The sequence below is a fragment of the Echinops telfairi genome, unplaced genomic scaffold (genome assembly GCF_000313985.2).
Source record: "Echinops telfairi isolate 266 unplaced genomic scaffold, ASM31398v2 ScPeMD7_7469;HRSCAF=8507_0, whole genome shotgun sequence".
Lineage (NCBI taxonomy): Eukaryota > Metazoa > Chordata > Mammalia > Afrosoricida > Tenrecidae > Echinops > Echinops telfairi.
In genome coordinates, this window is record NW_022111372.1 from 51,752,564 (window position 1) to 51,773,275 (window position 20,712).

The 20,712-nt window shown below is 49.7% G+C and overlaps 1 protein-coding gene across 2 annotated transcripts in view; it reads right to left on the reverse strand.

Moving 5' to 3' along the window:
- Nucleotides 1–20,712, reverse strand: part of HRH2 (histamine receptor H2) — a 68,445-nt gene that overhangs the window by 8,701 nt on the left and 39,032 nt on the right. Inside the window, exon 4 of one of the 2 annotated variants that reach the window (XR_006679528.1) lies at nucleotides 17,761–17,896. The exons of the other annotated variant lie outside the window; for it this stretch is intronic. The gene's annotated coding sequence lies outside the window, so the exon portion shown is untranslated. The remainder of the gene's footprint in view (nucleotides 1–17,760; nucleotides 17,897–20,712) is intronic. 2 annotated transcript variants of the gene reach the window in all.

Consider the following 20,712-nt stretch of genomic DNA (forward strand, 5'->3'; position numbering starts at 1 on the left):
CCAGTGAAACCTTCACTCAGGTTAGAAAACAGAATTTACCAGTATCTGACTGGTGGCTCTGTGCCTCCTCTTCTGCAGAAGGAGCTGCAATCCTGGACTTGATGTGAATCACTGAACTCATTACAGTTTCCGTGCATACTTTGATGCATGCCTAACCATGCTACTCCCCACCCATCTGCCATTGGGTTCTAATGTGGTGACTTCAGTGTTGATATCATTCTGGAAGCGTATTTACCACTATTTCAAATACCATTAGGGTCACCTCTGGTGCATGGGTTACAGCAGAGCTCCCAGCCTATTGCGGGCCTGGAAGGAAAAACTGGTGTTTTACTCTTTAGAATCAGTCAATGAAAACCCTATGATTCACAGACTACTGTCCAAGACTTCGATTTGCTTACTTTGGCATGCCATCAAGAAGGACTGGTCACTGGAGGAGGTCATCATGGTCGGTAAAGTGTGGACCAGCAAAGGCAAGGGAAACCCGCCATGATATGGACAGACCCAATAGCTCCATTCGTTAGTTCCTAAATTTGAACCCCTTGGCTCACGTTCTAATGATCCGACCAGGTCAGAGCCTGGACTCCTGCTTGTTGTTGTGCAGTTGAGTTGGACCTGACCCCTAGCTCCTGTGTTGTATACAGCAGAACAAAACGCTGCCCAGTCCTGCCTCAGTCTCACCCTGGTTCTTATGTCAAACCTGTTGTTGTAGCCACTCGTCAATCCATCCTGTCATGGGGCTTCCTCTTTTGTTGTCGCTCCTCTACTTTAACAAGCATGATGGCCTTCTCGTGGGACTAGTCCCTCCCGACAACATGCCTAGAGTACAGGGGAAGCGGTCTCGCCCTCCTTCCTTTGAAGGTGCGTTCTGACGGTACTTCTTCTAAGAAAAATATATTGCTTATTGTTCTTGCAACCACCAAACTCGTTGACGGTCTGAAGTGCAAAACAAAGGAACCCTGGTCTCTGCGGTTAAACTAACGCTACGGAAAGAATGTTCCCACGGGAGGGTCTCGACACAAGACCCTTATCAGGACTTCCCGCAGCAGCTCCCAAATAATGTGCTTCGACAAAGATATTTGTCTTTCGACCACCCTGTCAAACTCTCCTTCGTCACACATCTAACCAGTTCAAGTATCCCTATTTGTGTTTCCAGCCAATTACTTTAACATTTCTGCCCTTAGAGTTGTTCTGAAACTTCCGATTAAAATGTTGTCACTTTTAATGGATGCAGTGGAAATTGAGCCCCAGGAATTCAAACCAGATTCAGAAGAGCACATGGAATGAGGGAACTCATTGCCGATGTCAAATGGATCTTGGCTCAAGTCAGAGAATACCAGAGTGATGTTTATTTTGTGAACTTTTTCATTTGGTTATGCAAAGGCTCAAAATACGGATGACCTTGAGCAAAATGGGAATTCCAGAACACTTCATTGTGCTCCGGAGGAACATGTATACGGATCAAGAGGCATTTGCTCAAACGGAACGAGGGACTCGTGAGTGGCTGACAGTCAGGAAAGATGTGTGTGTCAGGCTTCTATCCTTTCACCATATTTATTCCATCTGTGTGCTGGCAGATCATCAGAGAAACTGCACTATGTGAAGGAGAAGATAGCATCAGGATTGGAGGAAGGCTGATTAACAACCTGCAATATGCAGAAGTCAGACACTCGCTTGCTGAGCGTGCAGAGGACTTGAAGCACTTGCTGATGGAGATCAAGAACTACAGTCTTTAGTGTGGAGTACAACTCGGTGTAACAAAACAAACCCAAGCCCTCACAGCTGGACCAGTAGATGACATCACGGTAGAAAGAAAGGAGATGGGAGTTGTCAAAGAGTCCGCCTGGCTTGGATCCACCATCAATGCTCATGCCACAGCCATCAGGAGATGAAATGACTTATTGCATTGGACAATCTGCTGCAGAAGACTTCTTGAAAGGAGACCTCTTTCTCTGAAGAGCAAGAACTTTGGGCACCAAGGTGCACCTGACCCAAGCCTTGGGCTTTTCCATGACCTCAGATGCATGTGAAAGTTGGGCAGGGAATAAGGAAGGTCAAAGAAGAATTGCTCCATGTGAATTATGGTGGTGGCAGAGCGTATTGAAAGGACCATGGTTGTCCAGAAGAACAAACAAATCAGTCTCTGAAGAAGTACGGCCAGGATGTGCTTTGGAGGCATGGATGGGGTGACTGTAGCTCACATACTTTGTTATCAGGACAGACCAGTCCCCGGAGAAGGACATCACGCTTGGTAACGTGGAGAGCCAGTGAAAAAGAGGACCCTCGACAAGATGGACTGACACAGTGGTTGCAAGAGGGGGTTCAAACCCAAGAACAATTGTGAGGCTGGTGCAGGACCAGGCAGTGTTGTGTTGCACTCTGTTGTGCACAGGGTCACTATAAGTGGGAACGGATTTGATGGCACCTTCAATCTTAATTTTATCTCCTCAAATGGGCATCTGTTACTCCACCATCGTAGAATGTTTGCTTTTGCTTGGTGAGATCGCATGTGTCCATGGATGTGACTGGTCTGAATCTTTCATAAACCTCAGTTTTTATTTTAAGACCATTTGGTCTTACTAGTTGACAGCCCTAATGATGGACTCAAATATTCCAATACTCAAGAAGATGGCGTGGGACAAGACCACACCTTGTTCTGTTCTATACAAGATTGCTCAGTGTCAGAGCCAACTCCATGGCTACTCACAACTACCCCAGTCACTGCTACTGGCTTTGTGGACAGAAACCCTGGGAGAGACAGAGAGAGATGCTTGCAATTCCGGCAGACACCTTCTGTGCACCAGCCAGCTGCTGAGGCCACGGGGTGAAATATGAACCTTGAGACTGAGAGTCCTACGGTCAGCAAGAACCTTTCTCTCTGGCCTGCAGCTGGCCTCAGCTAATCCCATTTCCTCTCTGCATCAGGACATGGCTGTTGGAGCCATGAGATGAGTTAGGAGAAGGGTGATCGTTTGAGATTTCTAAGGAATCCCTCTGCCACGGGCAGAGTCACTGGGTGCTTTGTCCATGAGACTGCTCAAAGAACCGAGGGTGAGCAGGTATGTGCTGAGACTGCGGGCTGACTCTATGCTTAGGCCATTGTGGTCGTTATATAACCTGGTGTCAGTTTGAGGATTCAGAATGAAGGGGCTGTCAATCAGGTAGAGGCTTCAAGTGACCTCATTTGAAGGCGCTATGGAGATAAATAGCTCGCTGGAGGCGGGATACATGCTCACTCCCTGTGAGACATCCCTGTGGAGAAGAGGCATGGAGAGAGGCTGACGGAGCCAGACCTCTGGAGCTGCGGTGCTTGCAACGTCACTGGATCCACAAGACTTCCCACTCACTGGCCTGTGATCTTCCTGCATTCGGCATCATTGCATGTGTTTCGTGAGTCTGAAGAGGACTTTATAGATTGGTATCAGACAGATGGGCTAATGTCAGACTTTTGGACTTGATCTGGACTGGGCTGAATATTCTCAATATTCAACAGATCTTGTAGAGAAAGCCCTTTCTTATACACATGTGAGTGTCTCTGGATTTGTTTCTCCAGTCTACCCAGACTAACAGTCATTTCTTATCCAGTACCCACAGCTTGGGGAGAAGCCAGGGCCAATATAGCCCACATTCTGGGAACCGGGTCACAAGAAAGACCCTCTCCTGTAGGAGGAAGTGAGTGCCAGGGATTCAAGAGGGGAACTGGGTACACACAACCGCCTACAGTTTCCTCATCCACCAAAATCCGGAACTATGCAGATCAGTCCCAAGTACTGGTGGCTCTAAAATAAGCCAGGAAGTGGGGTGGGGATGGGGGTGGGGGGGGAGGGATGGGACTCCAGAACACCAAGTTGCCAAAAGACCAACCAGAATGCCATCTTCCTGCTCCATTGTTTGTGACCACAAACCGATAGCAACCAGAATGCGCAAGGTACCAAACCCCTGCTCACAAAGGTGTTTGGTGGCCTCTCCAAACTTTCCAGAGACAAACACAGAGGGTTCACCCGCCACGGAGTGGTGCAAACTGCTGACACAATTGGCTGCTGATGGGAGAGTTGGAAGGTTGGAGTCCACCCAGGGGCGCCTTGGAAGCAAGGCAGGGTGCGCTACTTCTGAAAAAACGGACCACTGGAAACCCTGTGGAGCACTGTCCGACTCCAGGGTGGCCGTGAGTCCCGATGCACTCCACTGTAATGAGCATTCCCCAGGAGAGGCGGATTGGCAGGCAACACCCAACTACCAGTCCCTAGAGCCAGGTGAGGGGCTGCTGGATTTGTGCACGCCCGTCTAAGCCTGGTAAGAGGCTCTTCTGCTAGAGCTCTGGGTTTTTGCAAACACTCTGGGTTCCCTTTTGTGCCAAACAAGGTGGATTTTATCCAAGAAAGCCAGCCATAGGCCTCCCTTGGGATTTCCTGAGATGAACAGATAACAGGTATTTTTTATCCCCCTCCCCCCCCCACTACTGAAAGGGACATGCCTGGCAAGAATCAGAGGCAGTAAGACCCATACAAGGCTTTTGATTAGGGACCTCTTAGGACGCCTGTCTCCGAACCCTGATGGGTCACAGCTGGGACCAGAGGGAGCTCCTCCAGGGTGGGACTCTTGGGGCTGACAAGAAACAGGTTTGGGGACATGTGCTAGCAGACTGAGCAAGCCGGTGATAAGCAGGAACTAGCTCGGTGCTAACCAGCTCGGTGGGCACATGTGGGTCCTCAACTGGTGAAAGACGAGATGCTCTGCTTCCGTAAAGATTGGCCAGTCTCGGAAACCCCGTGTAAAGCGTGAGAGAGTCAGCGCTGACTCCCTGGCTGCTTGGTATGGTCATAGAAGGAACCACAGACATCCGCGGGTCCGGACTCATGGAAACTCCATGTGGTTCAGCACAGAGCTATTCTCCACAAGGTTTTCGATGGCTGTCTGTTGTTCTTTTGTTTTGTTTTTGGAAATAGGGCTCCAGGGTTTTCTTTTAAAAAAAAATTTTCCCGAGGTGTCTCTGAATGGACTCAAGCTTCCAACTTTTCAGTCAGTGGCACATTACCCATCTGTACCACCCAGGGTCCCCAAGTAACTGTCACCCACATGCCATCAAGTTGATTCAGACTGACAGTGACCCCGTGTGCTATATTGAGAAGAGCTGAGTTCCATAGGGTCTTCTTGGCCATCAACTTTACAGAAGCAATTCTCAAGGCTTTCCTGGATGGGTGCCCACAGGGGAGGTTTGAACTGCCAACCTTCAAGCTAGGAGCTGAGATCAAACTATTTGAGCCACCCAGGGACTCCAAGTGTCCCCAATTCACAAACCAGGAAACTGAGGCTCCAGGAGGGTGAATGAGGTCTCTAGGTCACTCAGTGGCCAAGCCCAAGTTTAAATTGATGGCCATCTGACAGCAAAGCCCTTCCCCTTCTCACTCCTCTATGCTGCTCCCCGTGGGAGAGAAGAAATGAATTTGACAAACCAGTACCAGTCAACCACGATGTGTCCAATACTATGGTTAGGGTACGCTTCCCTATTTCAAGTAACTTTAAGTGGTAACACATGCAGGCCAATCCTAGCAGCATAGAAGCAATACTACATGTACGTGCAAATATGGGAGTGTATGTGAGGGTGCACGCAGGTGAGTGCTTATGTGTGGCTGAGTCTATGTGTGTGAGCACGTAGGTGAGCACAGAGTGGTGAGCACATGGGGGAATGCCTGAGTGTGCGTGTGTGTGAGCAGGCCCATGTAGTACTGAGGGGACCTGGCGCTGGGAAGCAGAGAAGGGTCCCTGGAGCAAGTAGAGTCTGAGTTGGCCCTGGAGCGATGGGAAGAAATTCAACAGGGATGTTTGGGGAGGTAGGAAAGGGTCTTCTGGCACAGGGAACAACAGGAACCATGGTTTGCTCTGGAGACGGGAGATGGTGCCTTTTAGCTGGAGAGAGAAGTGTGGGGACGCAGGGGGACAGGAAGGAGAAGAGAAGGGCACTCTGTGGGCAGAATAAGGGGGTGTAGACCAGGTACTTGGGTATAAACTTTCAGATGTATACAAACCGACAAGTGTCAGGAAATGACCAAGGGACAGCCTTAGCTATGAGTGAGCCTGGCCCTGCCCCAGGATTTTAGCATTGCACGGGTCAACGAGATTGCACTCTGCCCATGGGGAATGAGTGCTGGATGGGGGGGCTTGCCTGCCACCATTCCCCACCTCCACCAACCCTCAAGGAGTACAGTGAACCCTCGCCACTTCACGCTTTGACTTCAGCGGCTTCACTCTATTGCGGTTTTTGTGTAACAGCGCATGCTCTGTCATTACTGGCACTGATTGGCTCATACTGTACACGCTTGATGCCATAAATAATATAATAAATAATAAATGATCATTGTAACGTCCAAAATGTTTTACTGTATTTTCCCTTTTTCGTTTAATAAATTGGGTAATACGAGTGTAATGGTGACTAAAGGGTGTTTTTTCATGTCCTCTATGCTTTAACCATGAAAATATTTGATTTACAAATAAGGAATCCTACTTCACGGAATTTCACTTATCACGGTAGGGTCTAGAACCGATTAACCGCAATAAACGAGGGTTCACTGTATTTACTCACTGTTGGGTGGGGGTGGGAAGAGAGACAGGCCTTTCTGCTCCTGTAAAGGGTTAGTCTCGGAAGCTCACGGGGCAGTTCCACCTTGGCCTGTAAGGTTGCTGGGAGTCGGCATTGACTCGACGGCAGCGAGTTTGGGGTTTCTGGTTTGTGTGGAGGTGAGGAGGTAAGGCCGCATGTAAGAGCATGGGCCCGACCACGTCTCGTGGGCGTCCTCGTGAAGGCCTACAGCTCAGCTTAGCCTCTGGTTGGCTTACGACTCCGCCGGCAGCCCTGCCAATGGGCCCTCGGGGGATCATGCTACCTGACAAGGTCCCGGAGCTGGTGGGTGGAGCAGTGAGGCTCCACTTGTGACTCGTTGGCCCAAAGCCTGTGCTCACCAGGAACGACCATCCACGGAGCTTCAGGCCTGCCTGTGAGCATTTGGCTTCCACTGACTCGGTTAATCTTCACCCCGAGTAGGTGACCTGATTCTCCCTGTTTTGAGGAGGAGGAAACTGAGGCCCAGAGAGGTTAGGTAATTTGGTGGAAGTCACACAGCTAGTAAGCTTCCACATCATCCCTGGGAAACATACAAAGGTGCATACGTGCATGTCTGTGCACGAGATTATATGCTGGTGTGTGTGTGTGTGTGTGTGTGATGGATTGGATTGTGTACGCCCCAACACATGTAGAACCAGAGAAACCTGTGCCTGTTGTCATCCTTCTACTTGGGGATGGGTTGTTGTTTTGTTGATGAGGCAGGGTTGGTGCTAAGGTGAGACAATATCCTTTGAAGCAAGGATGGCCAGACTCCATCTAAACACCCTTTAGACACGCTACTTGGGGAGGGGGGTGTTGTTCCAGTCCCCAGAAAAGGACATTCCGTTTGGTAAAGGGGGCCAGTGAGAAAGAGATGGGTGGACAGAGGAGCCGTAAATATGGGTTCGAACAGAACCATTGTGAAGATGGGTGCAGGACCGGGCAGTGTTTTGTTCTTTTGTGCACCGATCCCTATCAGTCGGAACTGACTCAAAGGCCCGTAACAACACCATATATGTGTATGTGTGTATACGTGTGATGTGCATTTGTTTGCATATGCATAACTGTGTGTATCTATACAAACTCACTGCCATCAGGTTGATTCCAACTCATAGAAACCCAGAGAAGAGAGGAGAGCTGTCCTTGTGTTTTTCAAGATTTTAAGTCTTGATGGGAGTAGGCAGCCTCATTTTTCTCCAGCTGAGCAGCTGGTGGATTTGAACCTCTAACCTTGGGCTTAGGAGCTCAAGGCATAGCCTACTGCACCACCAGGGCTCCTATGCATATGTTTGCATGTGTGATATGTGAAGACATGTGGGATGCGTGTATCTTTATGTATACGTCTGAAGTGTCTCTATGTGTGTAGGTGTGCATTTGGGCGATGTATTGCACTGTATTCTTATCTCTACCAGATGAGGAAGCTGAGCCCAGAGAACCTAATCACTTGCCCGGGGACTCACAGCACATAGGTGGCTGGTCTGCATGACAGCAAAGTGGGAGGACCCCTGCCCATTCTACTCTTACAATGTCCAGAGCAGTGCTCCAGGGGTTGGGGGCCAGCAGCTGTCTGAGGCCTCTTTACACTCCACCTTTCCTGACTCCAGTCTGAGGTTCACACCAGCCAACCTTCTCAAACCCTCCAGAAAGAGCCATTGGAGACCTGTTGGCTAGACCCATCCTGTCCTTGAAACTGTGGAATGATTGTGCCAACTCAGGAAACCTGAAGTCTCCACCCCTCGGGCAGGGAGTGTTCACCAGAAGAACCCATGGGCTGTGAGGCAATTCACAAAGTCATTTCCCATCAGGAGCAATGCAGGCAGGGCCACTCCCAAGCCATCGATGTGGAAACTAGACTTCCCAGGCATCCAGCTGTGGACGGCAGACCTGAGAATCCGCTCAGCCTTGTGGGATGCGATGGCCAACCTTAGCACTCAGGGGCTCTTCCCTGCGAGGTTTATTGCCCACTCCTAGTCCTGTCCCATAGCCCTGGCACTTGCAGGATCCTGCAGCTGACCCATCTGTGGTGAAGAGGTGGTTGGCAGAGGGGCCGTCTGCCCCCACTGTGGAAAAACAGGGAGGAGGCAAAGTGCTGCGAAAAGACTAGCTAGCAATTCTGACTCCAGGGACTCAGTTTCACGGAAAAGAACTGAAAGGAAACACAATGTCCCATGCACAAACATGTCCCACAGAAGGTTGCTGACAAGGCCCAAACGTCAGAAGCCAGGGCAAGTGCCACACTAGGGTGCCGCTTCAGCCAATCGCAGGGTTCCTTCAGACACCCAACCTAGAGCTAGCAAAGGACTGTAAGCTAGTATGTACTGCAGGGAGGGCATGGGCCAGGGTGCCGTGGTGCGTCCTGTGCTCAGCTGGGACACACCAGCTGTTTCTCCAGAGAGGGGAGAGACGTGGCGTTCTGTTGCCGTGCAGAGTGACAGCCTCAGAAGCCCTAACTGAGGTCCCTATGAGCCGGGCATGGCTGATGGTGGTGGGCTGGGGTTTGGGCTAGTAATTTTTTGGTTTAAGGAACCCTGGTGATGCAGTGGCTGAAGCACTCCATGGCTAAGCAAAAGAGGAAGACTTTGAACGCAAACAAGAACCAAGACTTCCTAAAGAGGAAGCTCCTGAAAAGAGGCACCGATGGAGCTGTGTGGATTGCAATGAATGAGAGGAAACCAGGCGCAGATGATTAACTGCTTGCAACGTGGCTGGTCTGCTCTGTGAACCTTCGCCTAATTCACAAGGGCAACGGGGAAGGGGGTGGGTAGAAAGAGAAAGCTCAGAGAAGGAGCCACTGGGCGCCGAGGCTGGACACAGCATCCAATGAGGCTGGGGGCATTCTCAGCTGTGCATCCCTAGCTGGATGCCTGGGTCTGGGGTTGGGAGTGGCCCTGCCTGCTTCATCATGACGGATGTAACAAGTGAGGGAAAATCAAATCCCTCTGGGGAACTTCTAGTCTGTCCCATGGGGCCGGGATGAGTTGGAATCAGCTGAGGGCACCTAGCAACAACACGTATTCATAGCACCCTGTGCAGTGGTGCTGTGCCAATACAGGCATTTCAATCATGATCGGAAGGCAAGATACATACATAATAAATACACATGGGGAAACATACTCATTTTCTCAGAGCGTGACATAAATAGTCAGTGCCACATGTTTGTATCTATTTTTATCATTCCCCATCATGTCTATTTATAAAATCACTCACATCCAGTGAATTATGTTTAATGAGCAACCCATTTTTCTCTCAGTTCTCTCAAAACATAAACATTTACGAATTGGCGAGATCTCTGATTTACTGTAAAGCATTCTGGGTGATATCAGCATGGGATTGCTGTCACTGGAATAATGTCGGAGAGATTGTCCACGTCCTATAAAGTCCCGTTACAGAGTCTGGAAGCATTTTACCAACCACCCGAGGATGTGACAGAGTTGATGAAAATGAAACTGATTTCTAGTGGCATTAAAACAACAACAACAACAACAACAACTACAACAGCAACTATTTTTACCCCAAACAAGTTAAAGAGAGAACATACAGACTGGGGGTGATGGGGGGTGGGGGGGTGTTGGCAATGACATATCGAGAAACAATTTCTAAAATTTTAAAAACACATCAACGCCTCAAGGAGAAAAAGACAACTGGTCCAATTAGAGCAAAACGGAGGACATGAACAGACACTTCACCGCAGAGGACGTTCAGGTGGCCAAGAACCCGTGAGGCGGTGCTCATGATCACTAGCCAGTGGAGAGATGCAAATCGAAAGAAGAGGACATCCTCTCACCTCAGCATCGATAGCAACGTTCCCAAACCAGCAAATGTCAGCGAGGGTGTGGCGAGCCTAGAACCCCGTGCACTGCTTGGGAGGGTGTAAAGTGGTGTAACTGCCATGGAATTCTGCATGGTGCTTCTCAAATGTTGGACATAGAAATACTAAATGATCGTGCAATCCCACCACTCAGTGGGATATCCCACAGAAATAAGAGCTATGTATGGGATCTATGTTCATCAGCGCACCATTCACAACAGCACAAAGATAGAAATGGACCGATTCACCACCGATGGAAGAATGGATAGGTCAAGCAAGACATAAATACATAGTGAAACACTATGCAATGTGACAAAATAATGACAAGCTTGTGAAACGCCTCATAAACATGGGTGAACCTGGGGGCATTATGCTAAGTGAAATCAGTCAAGCACAAGAGGACAAAGATGGTATGAGACCACAAATATAAAAAATCCAGAAAAGGATTTCACACAGAAAGAAGCATTCTTTGATGGTTACCGGGGGTGAGAGAGGAAAGAAGTAAAAGTCATTAACTAGAGGGTGGACATCTGTCAACTTGGGTGAAGCACAACATGATTCAGGCAAAGGAAGACCCTGGAAGAGGCATACAAGTTAAATCCAACAGAGGTACATACGAGGGGGCTTCAAAAAGTTCATGGGAAATGGCATTAAAATGATCGTGGGGTTTGCTGCATACTTATGGAAGTTCCCTCATGCTATTACATACAAATCCTGCAATAACATGAAGAACGGTGATCTAGGAATGGCTACATAGACATGGAAATGGAACAGGTTTGTGAAGACCAACAGGACCAACCTCAGGTATATTAGCTACAGATTTGATAAAGGACATTTCTACACATGTATTTTATGTGCAATCAGGATGCATTGATAATTATTGGTAATTGGAATGTTAAAGTTGGAAACAAGGAAGAAGGAACAGTCGTTGAAAAACATTGACTTGGTGATAGAAATGAAGCTGGAGATCGCATGAGAGAATATTGCAAAACCAATGACTTGTGCATAGCAAATACCTTTTTTACAATAATACTAAGGGCAACTATACACATGGGCAGCCCCAGTTGGAATACGCAGAAATCAAATTGACTACATCTGTGGCAAGTCACCATGGGGAAGCTCAGTATCAGCAGCTAAAACCAGATTAGGGCCAACTGTGGAACAGACCATCAATTGCTGATATGTAAGTTCAGGATAAAGCTGATGAAAATTAAAACAAGTCCGGTGGAGCCAAAATTTGACCTTGAGTCTATCCCATCTGAATTTCAAGAACATCTCAAGAACAGATTTGATGCACTGAACACTAATGACAAGAGACCTGATGAATTGTGGGAGAACATCAATACCATCATTCCCAAAGAAAGCAAAAAGTCATTAAAAAGACAGGAGATAAAAGATCAAAGTAGATGTCAGAAGAAACTCTGAAACTTGCTGCTAATCATAGATTAGCTAAAGCAAATGGAAGAATGAATGAAGTCAAGGAGCTGAATAAAATTTTTAAAAGGCAGCTCGAGAAGACAAAGACAAATATTATAATGAAATGAGCAAGGATCTAGAATTAGAACAACAAAAAAGAATAACATGCTCAGCATATCTGAAACTGAAAGAACTCAAGAAAAAATTCAAGCCTTGAATGGCAATTTTGAAAGATTCTATGACAAAATATTGAATGATGCAGGAAGCACCAAGAGAAGATGTCAAGAATACACAGAGTCAGTGTACCAAAGAGAACTGGCTGACAATCCATCATATCAAGAGTTAGCATATGAACAAGAACTTAAGGTGCTGTAGGAAGAAGTTCAAACTGCACTGAATGCATAAGTCAAAAACAAGGCTCCACGAACTGACAGAATACCCATTGAAATGTTTCAGAAAGCTGAAGAAGCACTTACTGGTCTATGCCAGGAAATTTGGAAGACAGCTCCCTGGCCAACTGACTGAACGATATTCATATTTGTGTCCATTCCAAAGAAAGGTGGCTCAATAGAAGGCTCAAACTGTAGAATGATATCATTGATATCGCACCCAAGTAAAATTTTGCTGAGGCTTGCCCAACAACAGTGGCAGCAGCACGTTGACAGGGCATTGCTAGGGGTTTAGGCTGGATTCAGAAGCGAGGTGGAACAAAGGATATTATTGCTGATGTCAGCGTGACCTTGGCTGAAAGCACAGGATACCAGAAAGAGCTTGACTTGTGTTCCACTGACTATACAAAGACATTCGACCGTGTGGACCATAGAGAACTGTGGAGCGCCTTGAGAAGAATGGGAATTCAGGAGCACTTCATTGTGCTCATTCGGAACTTGCGCGTGGTTCAGGAGGCAGCCGTGTGAACAGAACAAGGGCACACTGCATGGTTAAAAATTGGCAAAGGTGTGCGACAGGGTTATACCCTCTCACCATACTTGTTCAATCGGTATGCCGAGCAAATCATCAGGGAAGCTGGATTCTATGAAGAAGAGTGTGGCATCAGCATGGAGGAAGGCTTATTAACAACCTGCAGTATGTAGATGACACCACCTTGCTTGCTGAAAACGAAGAGGACTTGAAGTCCTTGCTGGTGAAAATCAAGGATTGTAGTCTTCAATATGGATTACAACTCAACGTAAGAAACACCCGAATCCTCACAACTGGACCATTAGGTAACATCATGGTAAATGGAGAAAAGGTCGAAGTTGTCAAGCACTTTGTCTTACTTGATCCAAAAATCAATGCTCATGGAAGCAGCAGCCAGGAGATCAAAAGACACGCTGTACTGGGTCAAGCTGCTGCACATGATCTTTAGAGTATTGAAGAGCAAGGGTGCTACTTGGAGGACTAAGTTGCACCTGCCCCAAGCCATGGTGTTCTCCACTGCCTCATATGCCTGTGAAAGTTGGACTTTGAATAAGGAAGACTGTAGAAGAACCGGTGCTTTCAAATTGTGGTGCTGGGGAAGAATATTACGTGAACTGCTAAAAGGACAAACTGACCTGTATTCGAAGACGTGAAAGCCAGAGTGCTCTTTAAAGGCAAGGACGGCAAGACTGAGTCTGACATTGTTTGGACATCTTCTCCGTAGGGACCAGTCCCCGGAGAAAGGCATCGTGTTTGGAAAGTGGAGTTGTAGAGACAAAGAGGAAGGCCCTTGATGAGACAGATTGACACAGTGGCTGCATCAACGGCTCCGGGGTAAGAACCAGTGTGAGAATGGCACAGGACTGGGCCATGTTTCGTTCTGTTGCGCACTGGGAGGCTGTGGGTCAGAACTGACTTGATGGCCCCTAACAGCAACATTGATAAGGGCTGCAATGTATCATGAACAGAGTGGGGCATACAGAGGGCAAACTTATGCAAATGTCGTAGCCATAACCAAATACTTTGGGGGAAAAAACGTGTTGGGCCTGGGGGCTCAGGACAAAGAAAACATTTGCAACTGGCTTTGGTGAGTGGTGACTAGGGTCTTAGAAGCTTGTGGATGGCCATCTAAGGTGCAAATATTGGTCTCTCTGTGTCCAGAACAAAGAAAAGATAGGGAAATGAACGGCTCGAGGAAACAAAGGACTAATGGCCCATCTGAACCCCAGCCCTCATGACCCTGAACCCAGAAGAATACCAACCCCTCTGTAAGGGAGAAGGGAGAAGGCAAAACAAAACTCCAAATTATTAAGAAGATCAATGTTACTGGTCAGACAGACACTGCTGGAACCTCAGACTTCAAGTCTGGAACTGAATTCACCCCAGTGGCTCCACTTTCAGCTAAACCACAGACAGACCTAGAAGGTGAACACCGCCCCCAGAGAGACATGCACTCCTCTGAATGATCAGCCATAGGAGATCAAAAGGGCAACATCTGTCCAGAAACAAAGTTCAGAAAGCAGGAAGGTTTGGGAAAGGAGGACTGGGAACAGGAAACACAGGGAGGAAGCTGGGTAAAAGATGTCACACTGTAGGGGTGGTCATCAATGTCATAAACAAAATGGGCATGAGTTGTTGAGTGGAAAACGAATTGTCTCTATCAATGGTCACCCAACTCACAGGGGGACATTTAAGTCTTAGAAATGGAATAGTTCTAGGGTAACTCCTTCATGAAGATGTGGCACACACAAGGGGCAAGCGGGAAAACGCCTTGGCCACGCCCAAACACCTTAAGGGTATGACTCAATGGGCTTTATGTTTATTCTCTCCCTTGGTCTTTACTGCATCCTTTTGAAATACAGGGGCAATGGTGGTCCGCTACGTGGAGCCCTGGCGGTGCAGTGGTTAAGAGTTGGACTGCCATACGCGTGGTCCACAGTTCGAAAGCACCAGCAGCTCTGAGGGAGAAAGACTGGGCTTTCCACTCCTGGAAATAGTTGCAGTTTCAGAAACACACTGGGGGTCGCTGTGAGTCAGCAGTGACTCCATGGCAGCATTGACTCGATGAGTGGTGGTCCTGCCTTCTAGGCAGAGAGCTGGATTTTATTCCCAGCCCAGCGACCACCCATGTGCCAGTAGAGGGCGACAGGCTCGCCTCTCTCTGAGTGCCTGTCAACCGTGTTTGTGCCTGTGCCTTCTCAGCTGGCTGCTCTGATGGGCCCTGCATCTGGTGTGGAATGGGTGCATGGTGGCTCAGCAGCGACTATAAAGAGAAACGAGTCCACAGCACAGAAAAGGGCACGAGATTGGGTGGCCTCTCCATCACCGTGGTATGGACGTCAAGGACTGTGTTAGGTGGTACTCTGAAATGAATTGTGTCCCCCTCAAAGATTTGGGGAAGTCTTAACCCCTGTGCCTGGACAGGTGACCTTGTTTGGAAATTGTGTCTTTCCGAATGTTATCAGTTAATCCAGGTCATAGTGAAGTAGGGTGGGTTCTTATCTTCACCTAAATTGTGGCCCTATAAAAGAAGAGATGAGCCAGATGCAGAGGGACACAGAAGGAAGACGCCCAAATGAAGACAGAGACAGAGATGGGTGGGGTCTATAAGCCAAGGAATGCCAGGGATCACCAGCTGTCACCAGAAGCCAGGACAGAGACACAGGGCAAGCTCTCCCTTTGGGGCCTCTGACGGAATCAACATGGCGACAACCGGAGCTCAGAGTCCCAGCCCCCAGAACAGTTCTGTTCTTCTAAGCTACCCGGCCTGTGGCCGTGGGGACAGACTTTCTCTCTGGCCTGTAGTTTCAGTTCTGTTTCAGTGAACCTCAAGACAGCCTGGGAAGGGGAAATCTCTGGCCAATCTGACTGGCACGAAGTGTCTCATCTACAGACCAGTGACAGACCGGTGACATCCAAAGCCTATGGGGCTCTTTCTTCACTTTGCAACCTTCCTGCAGTGATAAGAGGCAGGGGACCAGGACACCCAGCGTTGATATCGAGACCAGCTGCCATTTCTTGGCCTTGGAAGAGCCACCACACCTCCTATCTCTGGGCAGGGTGGGAGTGGCTTCTGCCAGCCCGCGTGTCCTCTCTGCACGCGAGTGGGGATCCAGGCCCAGCGGGTTTCAGCCACATCCTCCCTTCCTGCCCCCCAGCCCCAACACACTGTACAGTAACACACACTAGTTTCCTTTAGACAGAAACCAACTGCCTTCCATTTCTCCAGTGGCTCTGATGTCCGCCAGATGTCCGCTCTCTGACAGATGGGAAAACAAGGGCTCAGACAAGGACATGGTCTTCTCAAGGACACACAGCAGGCAGTGGCACAGTCACTCCACCAGGTCCACCCCCCACCCTTCCCGGGCCAGGGTCTCCCACAGACCCTCCATGTGGCTCCCCTGCACCCCGACTGCGCCTGCCTCTGCGCCAGCAACTTGGGGTGGTGGCACGCACGTGTGCTGCTGGGTTCCTGCGCAGCCCGGCCAGGCGTTAGTAGGAGAAGCACGTTCGTCGCAGCTCTTGCCAGGAGAGGCTGACACCAACACTGTTGGAGTTTTGCCTAATGTCCCTCCCCCTTGCTAAGCGTTGGAGTTGGAATGTTCCCTGGAGTCCGATCCCAGCCCCCTATTTTCAGATGTGGGCCTGGAAGTCTAGGGGGCAGGACCCGACCGGAACACATGGATGGTATAGCTGACACGCACACCAACCGGACTGGCTGGCCGGGAAAGTGCCAGCTGCTCCTTTGAGAGAAGTCCAGAGAGGGCGAGGCTGGCGGGGGTTGGGGTGTAGATAAACGTGACCACTCACCAAGCCCCTACTCTGTGGCCAGCCCCTTCCAAAAGCTGTTCCTCAACCCCATCACAGCCCTCGAAGGGAGGGGTTCCTATCCTCACTGTGTGGGTGAGGGAGCAGAGGATCAGAGAGGGCGGGGCACCTGCCTATGGTCACAGAGCTAGCCAATGCTGGGCCTGGAACTGTACCCCTCTCTGTCTCCTACATCAGAGTTTGGTGCCCTAAAGCATTTTGGGCCAGATCCAGCCACCACCTGATGGTGCTAAAATGGTTGAAAAGGCAAAGTAGGAAGAGCTTGTGACTCGTGGAAATGATATGAAATTCAAATTGCAGCGTTCAGGAATAAAGTTTTATTGGAACATGGCCACCGCCCATGCTTCTGCCTCGGTGCTCTGATGGGGGTCGAGCAGTCACGACCTAGTCCGTGCGGCCTGCTGGATTTGAACGCTTTACTATTGGACTCTAGAGAAAAAGTCTGCCATCCCCTGCCCTACCCCAGGCCCATGGGAGAAGGGAGGGAGGGCCCCCTCCATGGTTGCACAGGTTGCTCACTGCCCAAGGGCATCAGGCCTGCAGAGAGAGTAGCAGGGGAAACCAGCCGAGTGATGCCCTGGGAGGGTCCCCTGAAGGAAGAGCCTTTCCCTAATTTGTGCTCCTGGTGTGTCTTCTTCCGGCATGCCAATGCTGGAGCCAGTGATGGTTCAGTAGCAGACTCCCTGCCTTCCGTGCCCTGGTGGCATGGTGGTTACACATTGAGCTGAGATCTGAAAGGTGAGCAGTTCAAAACCAGCAGCCTCACCAAGGGAGAAAGATGGGGCTTCCTACTCCTGTAAAGAGTTACAGTCTTGGACACTCGCAGCGGGTAGTTCTACTCGGTCCTATGGGGTCCCTATGAGTTAGTATCGACTCAATGGCAGTGAGGTATTTTGTTGTTGTTTTGGTTTTGGTAACAACTACGATGACAACTCTGGGAACAGAGGCCCTGAAGGTGTACTTGCCTCCCCCGCCCAGTCCCAGGCCCAGGCCCAGGGACGGTGACACAACAGGATGTCCTCCTGCACCGGACCTGCCTCAGAAGGAGCCAGGAGGCACTGCCCAGGGAGAAGGCGCAGGCAGGGGTCTGGGAGCAGCTGTCGGGGAGGAGGGGCATCACACAGGTACAGGAGGGACCTCCAGTTGGCTTGCAAGGGACAAAATGTAGACACATACATGCGAAGTCCTCTACCTTTGCAGTGATTCCGGGAGGGCCACAGTGTATTCTCCTGGACCTTTGAGGCTGTAAAGGGCTCTTCCCACTTCCTCTCCCTCTGAATCCATCACCTGACTTCCTCTCCGGGGTGGGGTTTCACTCCCCAAACTCTCTGAAGAGACAGGAGAGAGAAAGGATTAACTCTCCCGGCTGGCCCTGCTCTGCCTGGCAGTTGTGCCGAAGAGCAACACTCCTCCCACCACACCTGAGAGTGAGTGCTCCATGCCCACTCTAGTAGGAGGGAGGACCCCGGGCCACGGGAATGGCCCGTGATCAGCCTCAAACCCACATGCTCCCCGAGCTGACCAAGAACATCCATGGAGCCCTAGCACATGGTGAAGGAGAGATGGGACACTGGGTGAAAGGAAGGGGACCAAGGAGAAGGGAGTGGATGGGTGGGTGGAGGGTGGAGCAGACACACACAGAAAGAATCGGAGATAGAAACGAAGGGAAGGCAGAAAAGAGGAAACTTGGCAAACAACGTTGTTATGTGAAGGAAGGTGGACGCCAAAGGCCACAGAGCCCATGAAATGTCCGTGGGACAACCTGTGAAGACAGAAGCAGATTAATGCTGCCCGTGGCACAGGGGCAGAACCACATGGAGCACCCAGCCGATAACCAACCGCCGGAGGTTCAAGGCCACCGGCACTGTGGGAGGAGGACTGGGCAGTCTGCACCCGTACAGAAGGCTGTTGTCGGTAGGGCCTGTTGTCATGTCTGACTCCTAGTGACCCTGTGTCCAGCAGAAGGAAACACTGCCCAATCCCGTGTCATTCTCTCCGTTCCTCCTAGGTTCGAAGCCCCTGCTGCAGCCACTGTGCCAATCCAGCTCCCTGAGGGGCTCCCTCTTGGTAACCGTCCAAAGTACATGAGCTGGAATCTTGTCATCCTTGTCTTCAGGAGGATATTCTGGCTGTACTTCTTCCCAGACCGATTTCTTCATCCTTCTGGAAGTCCCTGGTATATTCCGTATTCTTCAGCAGGACCTTAATGTAACGCTCTCAGCCCAGGGGACTTTGTGGGGGCAGGTTTACCCAGCCAGAGGGAGTTGCTGTGAGTTAGAAGCAATTCGATGGGGGAGAACATGGAAAGCACCATGGGCTGCCCAGAGAACAAACAAATTTGTCAAGGAAGCAGGACAACCAGAAAGCTCCTGAGCAGTGCGGATGGTGAGACTTTATCTCCCATACTTGGGATACGTCATCAGGAGGGACCAGTCCCTAGAAGGGCATTGTGCTTGGTAAAGCAGCAGGGCAGCGGAAAAAGTAGACACCCTTTGACAGAATGGATGACACAGCGGCTGCACCACGGGGCTCAAACAAACATTGTAAGGATGGCGCAGGACCCGGTGGTGTTTTGTCTGCTGTGCGCAGAGTCGTTGTGAGTTGGACCTGCCCCAAAGGCACCTAACCAAACGAATGGCACACAACAGCCAGGGTTGGACAAACTGAGGAATAGGCGAGTGATTGCCAAAGGGTAACAGGTTTCTTTTGGGGGTGATGAGAACGCTCTAAAATGGATTGTGGTAAAGGTGGCATGATATTGAATTTACAAACAGCCATTGAACTGGACACTGTAAAACAGGTACTGTATGTCTCAAAAAGGTGGTTAGAAACGAGAAAAGGAAGTCAAGTGGAAGAAAACAGACGCAAGTAGTAAGCAGGATGGAGAGCTACGGGCGAGGATTTGTGAGAGTGCCGGTCACATGCCTGGAGCTTTGCTCAGTGCCGGTGCCCTGTGTGATTCTTACAACTCGGCAAAGTTGCTGTAGCCGTCAGCCCCATTCCCTATATTGGAACTCGCCTACTCACTAAAATGTATTCCTACCCGTGTCCCTGGAACGTGCAGCGTGACTAATCATTTCTTGCCTGACGTCATGTTTCTAGCTGATGCCACACAAGGTGGCGCTCTGCTTTCTTGCTTCAGTGCTCATGCTGTGAACAAGCACAAGTCCTTTTCAGGGTCAGCTGTCACATCCCTGCCTCCGCTTTCTCCCTCGGAGCAGCTGGTAGGTTTGAACTGCTGACCTTGTGGTTAGTAGCACAACAGGTTACTCACTACAGTACCAAGGCTCCTTATGCAGGAAGACGGCAATGGGCTTTGGGAAGAGAACCTGTGTGTTGGATGAGCTGTGTTAAGGCATGAGTAATAGTACGTTGGCTGTGAGTTCAAAGCCAGTGAACTGATAATACATGTAAACAAGGCTCCTTTAAATGGAAACACACCTTACACGAAGTTGTGTATTGAACAGTTGGTGAAGATATGACAAGAGGTTCGCAGGAACCTGAGAATAGATATCTTCATTCATTCAACAGGTGAGACTGGAACCACTGGGGTCCAGGAGTCCCTGGATGGTATAGAGCTAATGGGCTGGACTGCTAACCAAAAGATCGGCCGTTTGAGTACACCCAGAAGAACCTCAGGACAAAGGCATGGGAATCTATTACTGAAAAATAGCAGCCACCGCAGACCCAGTGGAGGAGAGTTTTACTCTGGCGTACAGGGTCGTCATGTGCCGGGACCAAGTCGGCAGCACTTAACCAGTGATGTGCTGGGTGCTTGGATACAGGAGGAATGTGCTGCACAGTGGCGACGCGTACCTGCCTCCCCAGAACTTACGATCTTAAGGGCTCAGATATCAAACAGAAGGCAACGTGACAAATTAGCTCAAGAGGACAAAGGCAATAATCAAGAGTAAAGGGGACCAGGGAGGTAACCTTGGAGCCCACCAGATGTGAGCTGGGCAGAGAGAGGGGTAAGAAGAGGGTCCTGGGTTTGAGGGAAGGGCTATGAGGAGGGGCAACTTGTGATCAGTGGGATGGACCAGGGGACACCAAGAGGGGATTGGGGATTGTGATCAGTGGGATGGACCAGGGGACTCCAAGAGGGGATTGGGGATTGTGATCAGTGGGATGGACCAGGGGACTC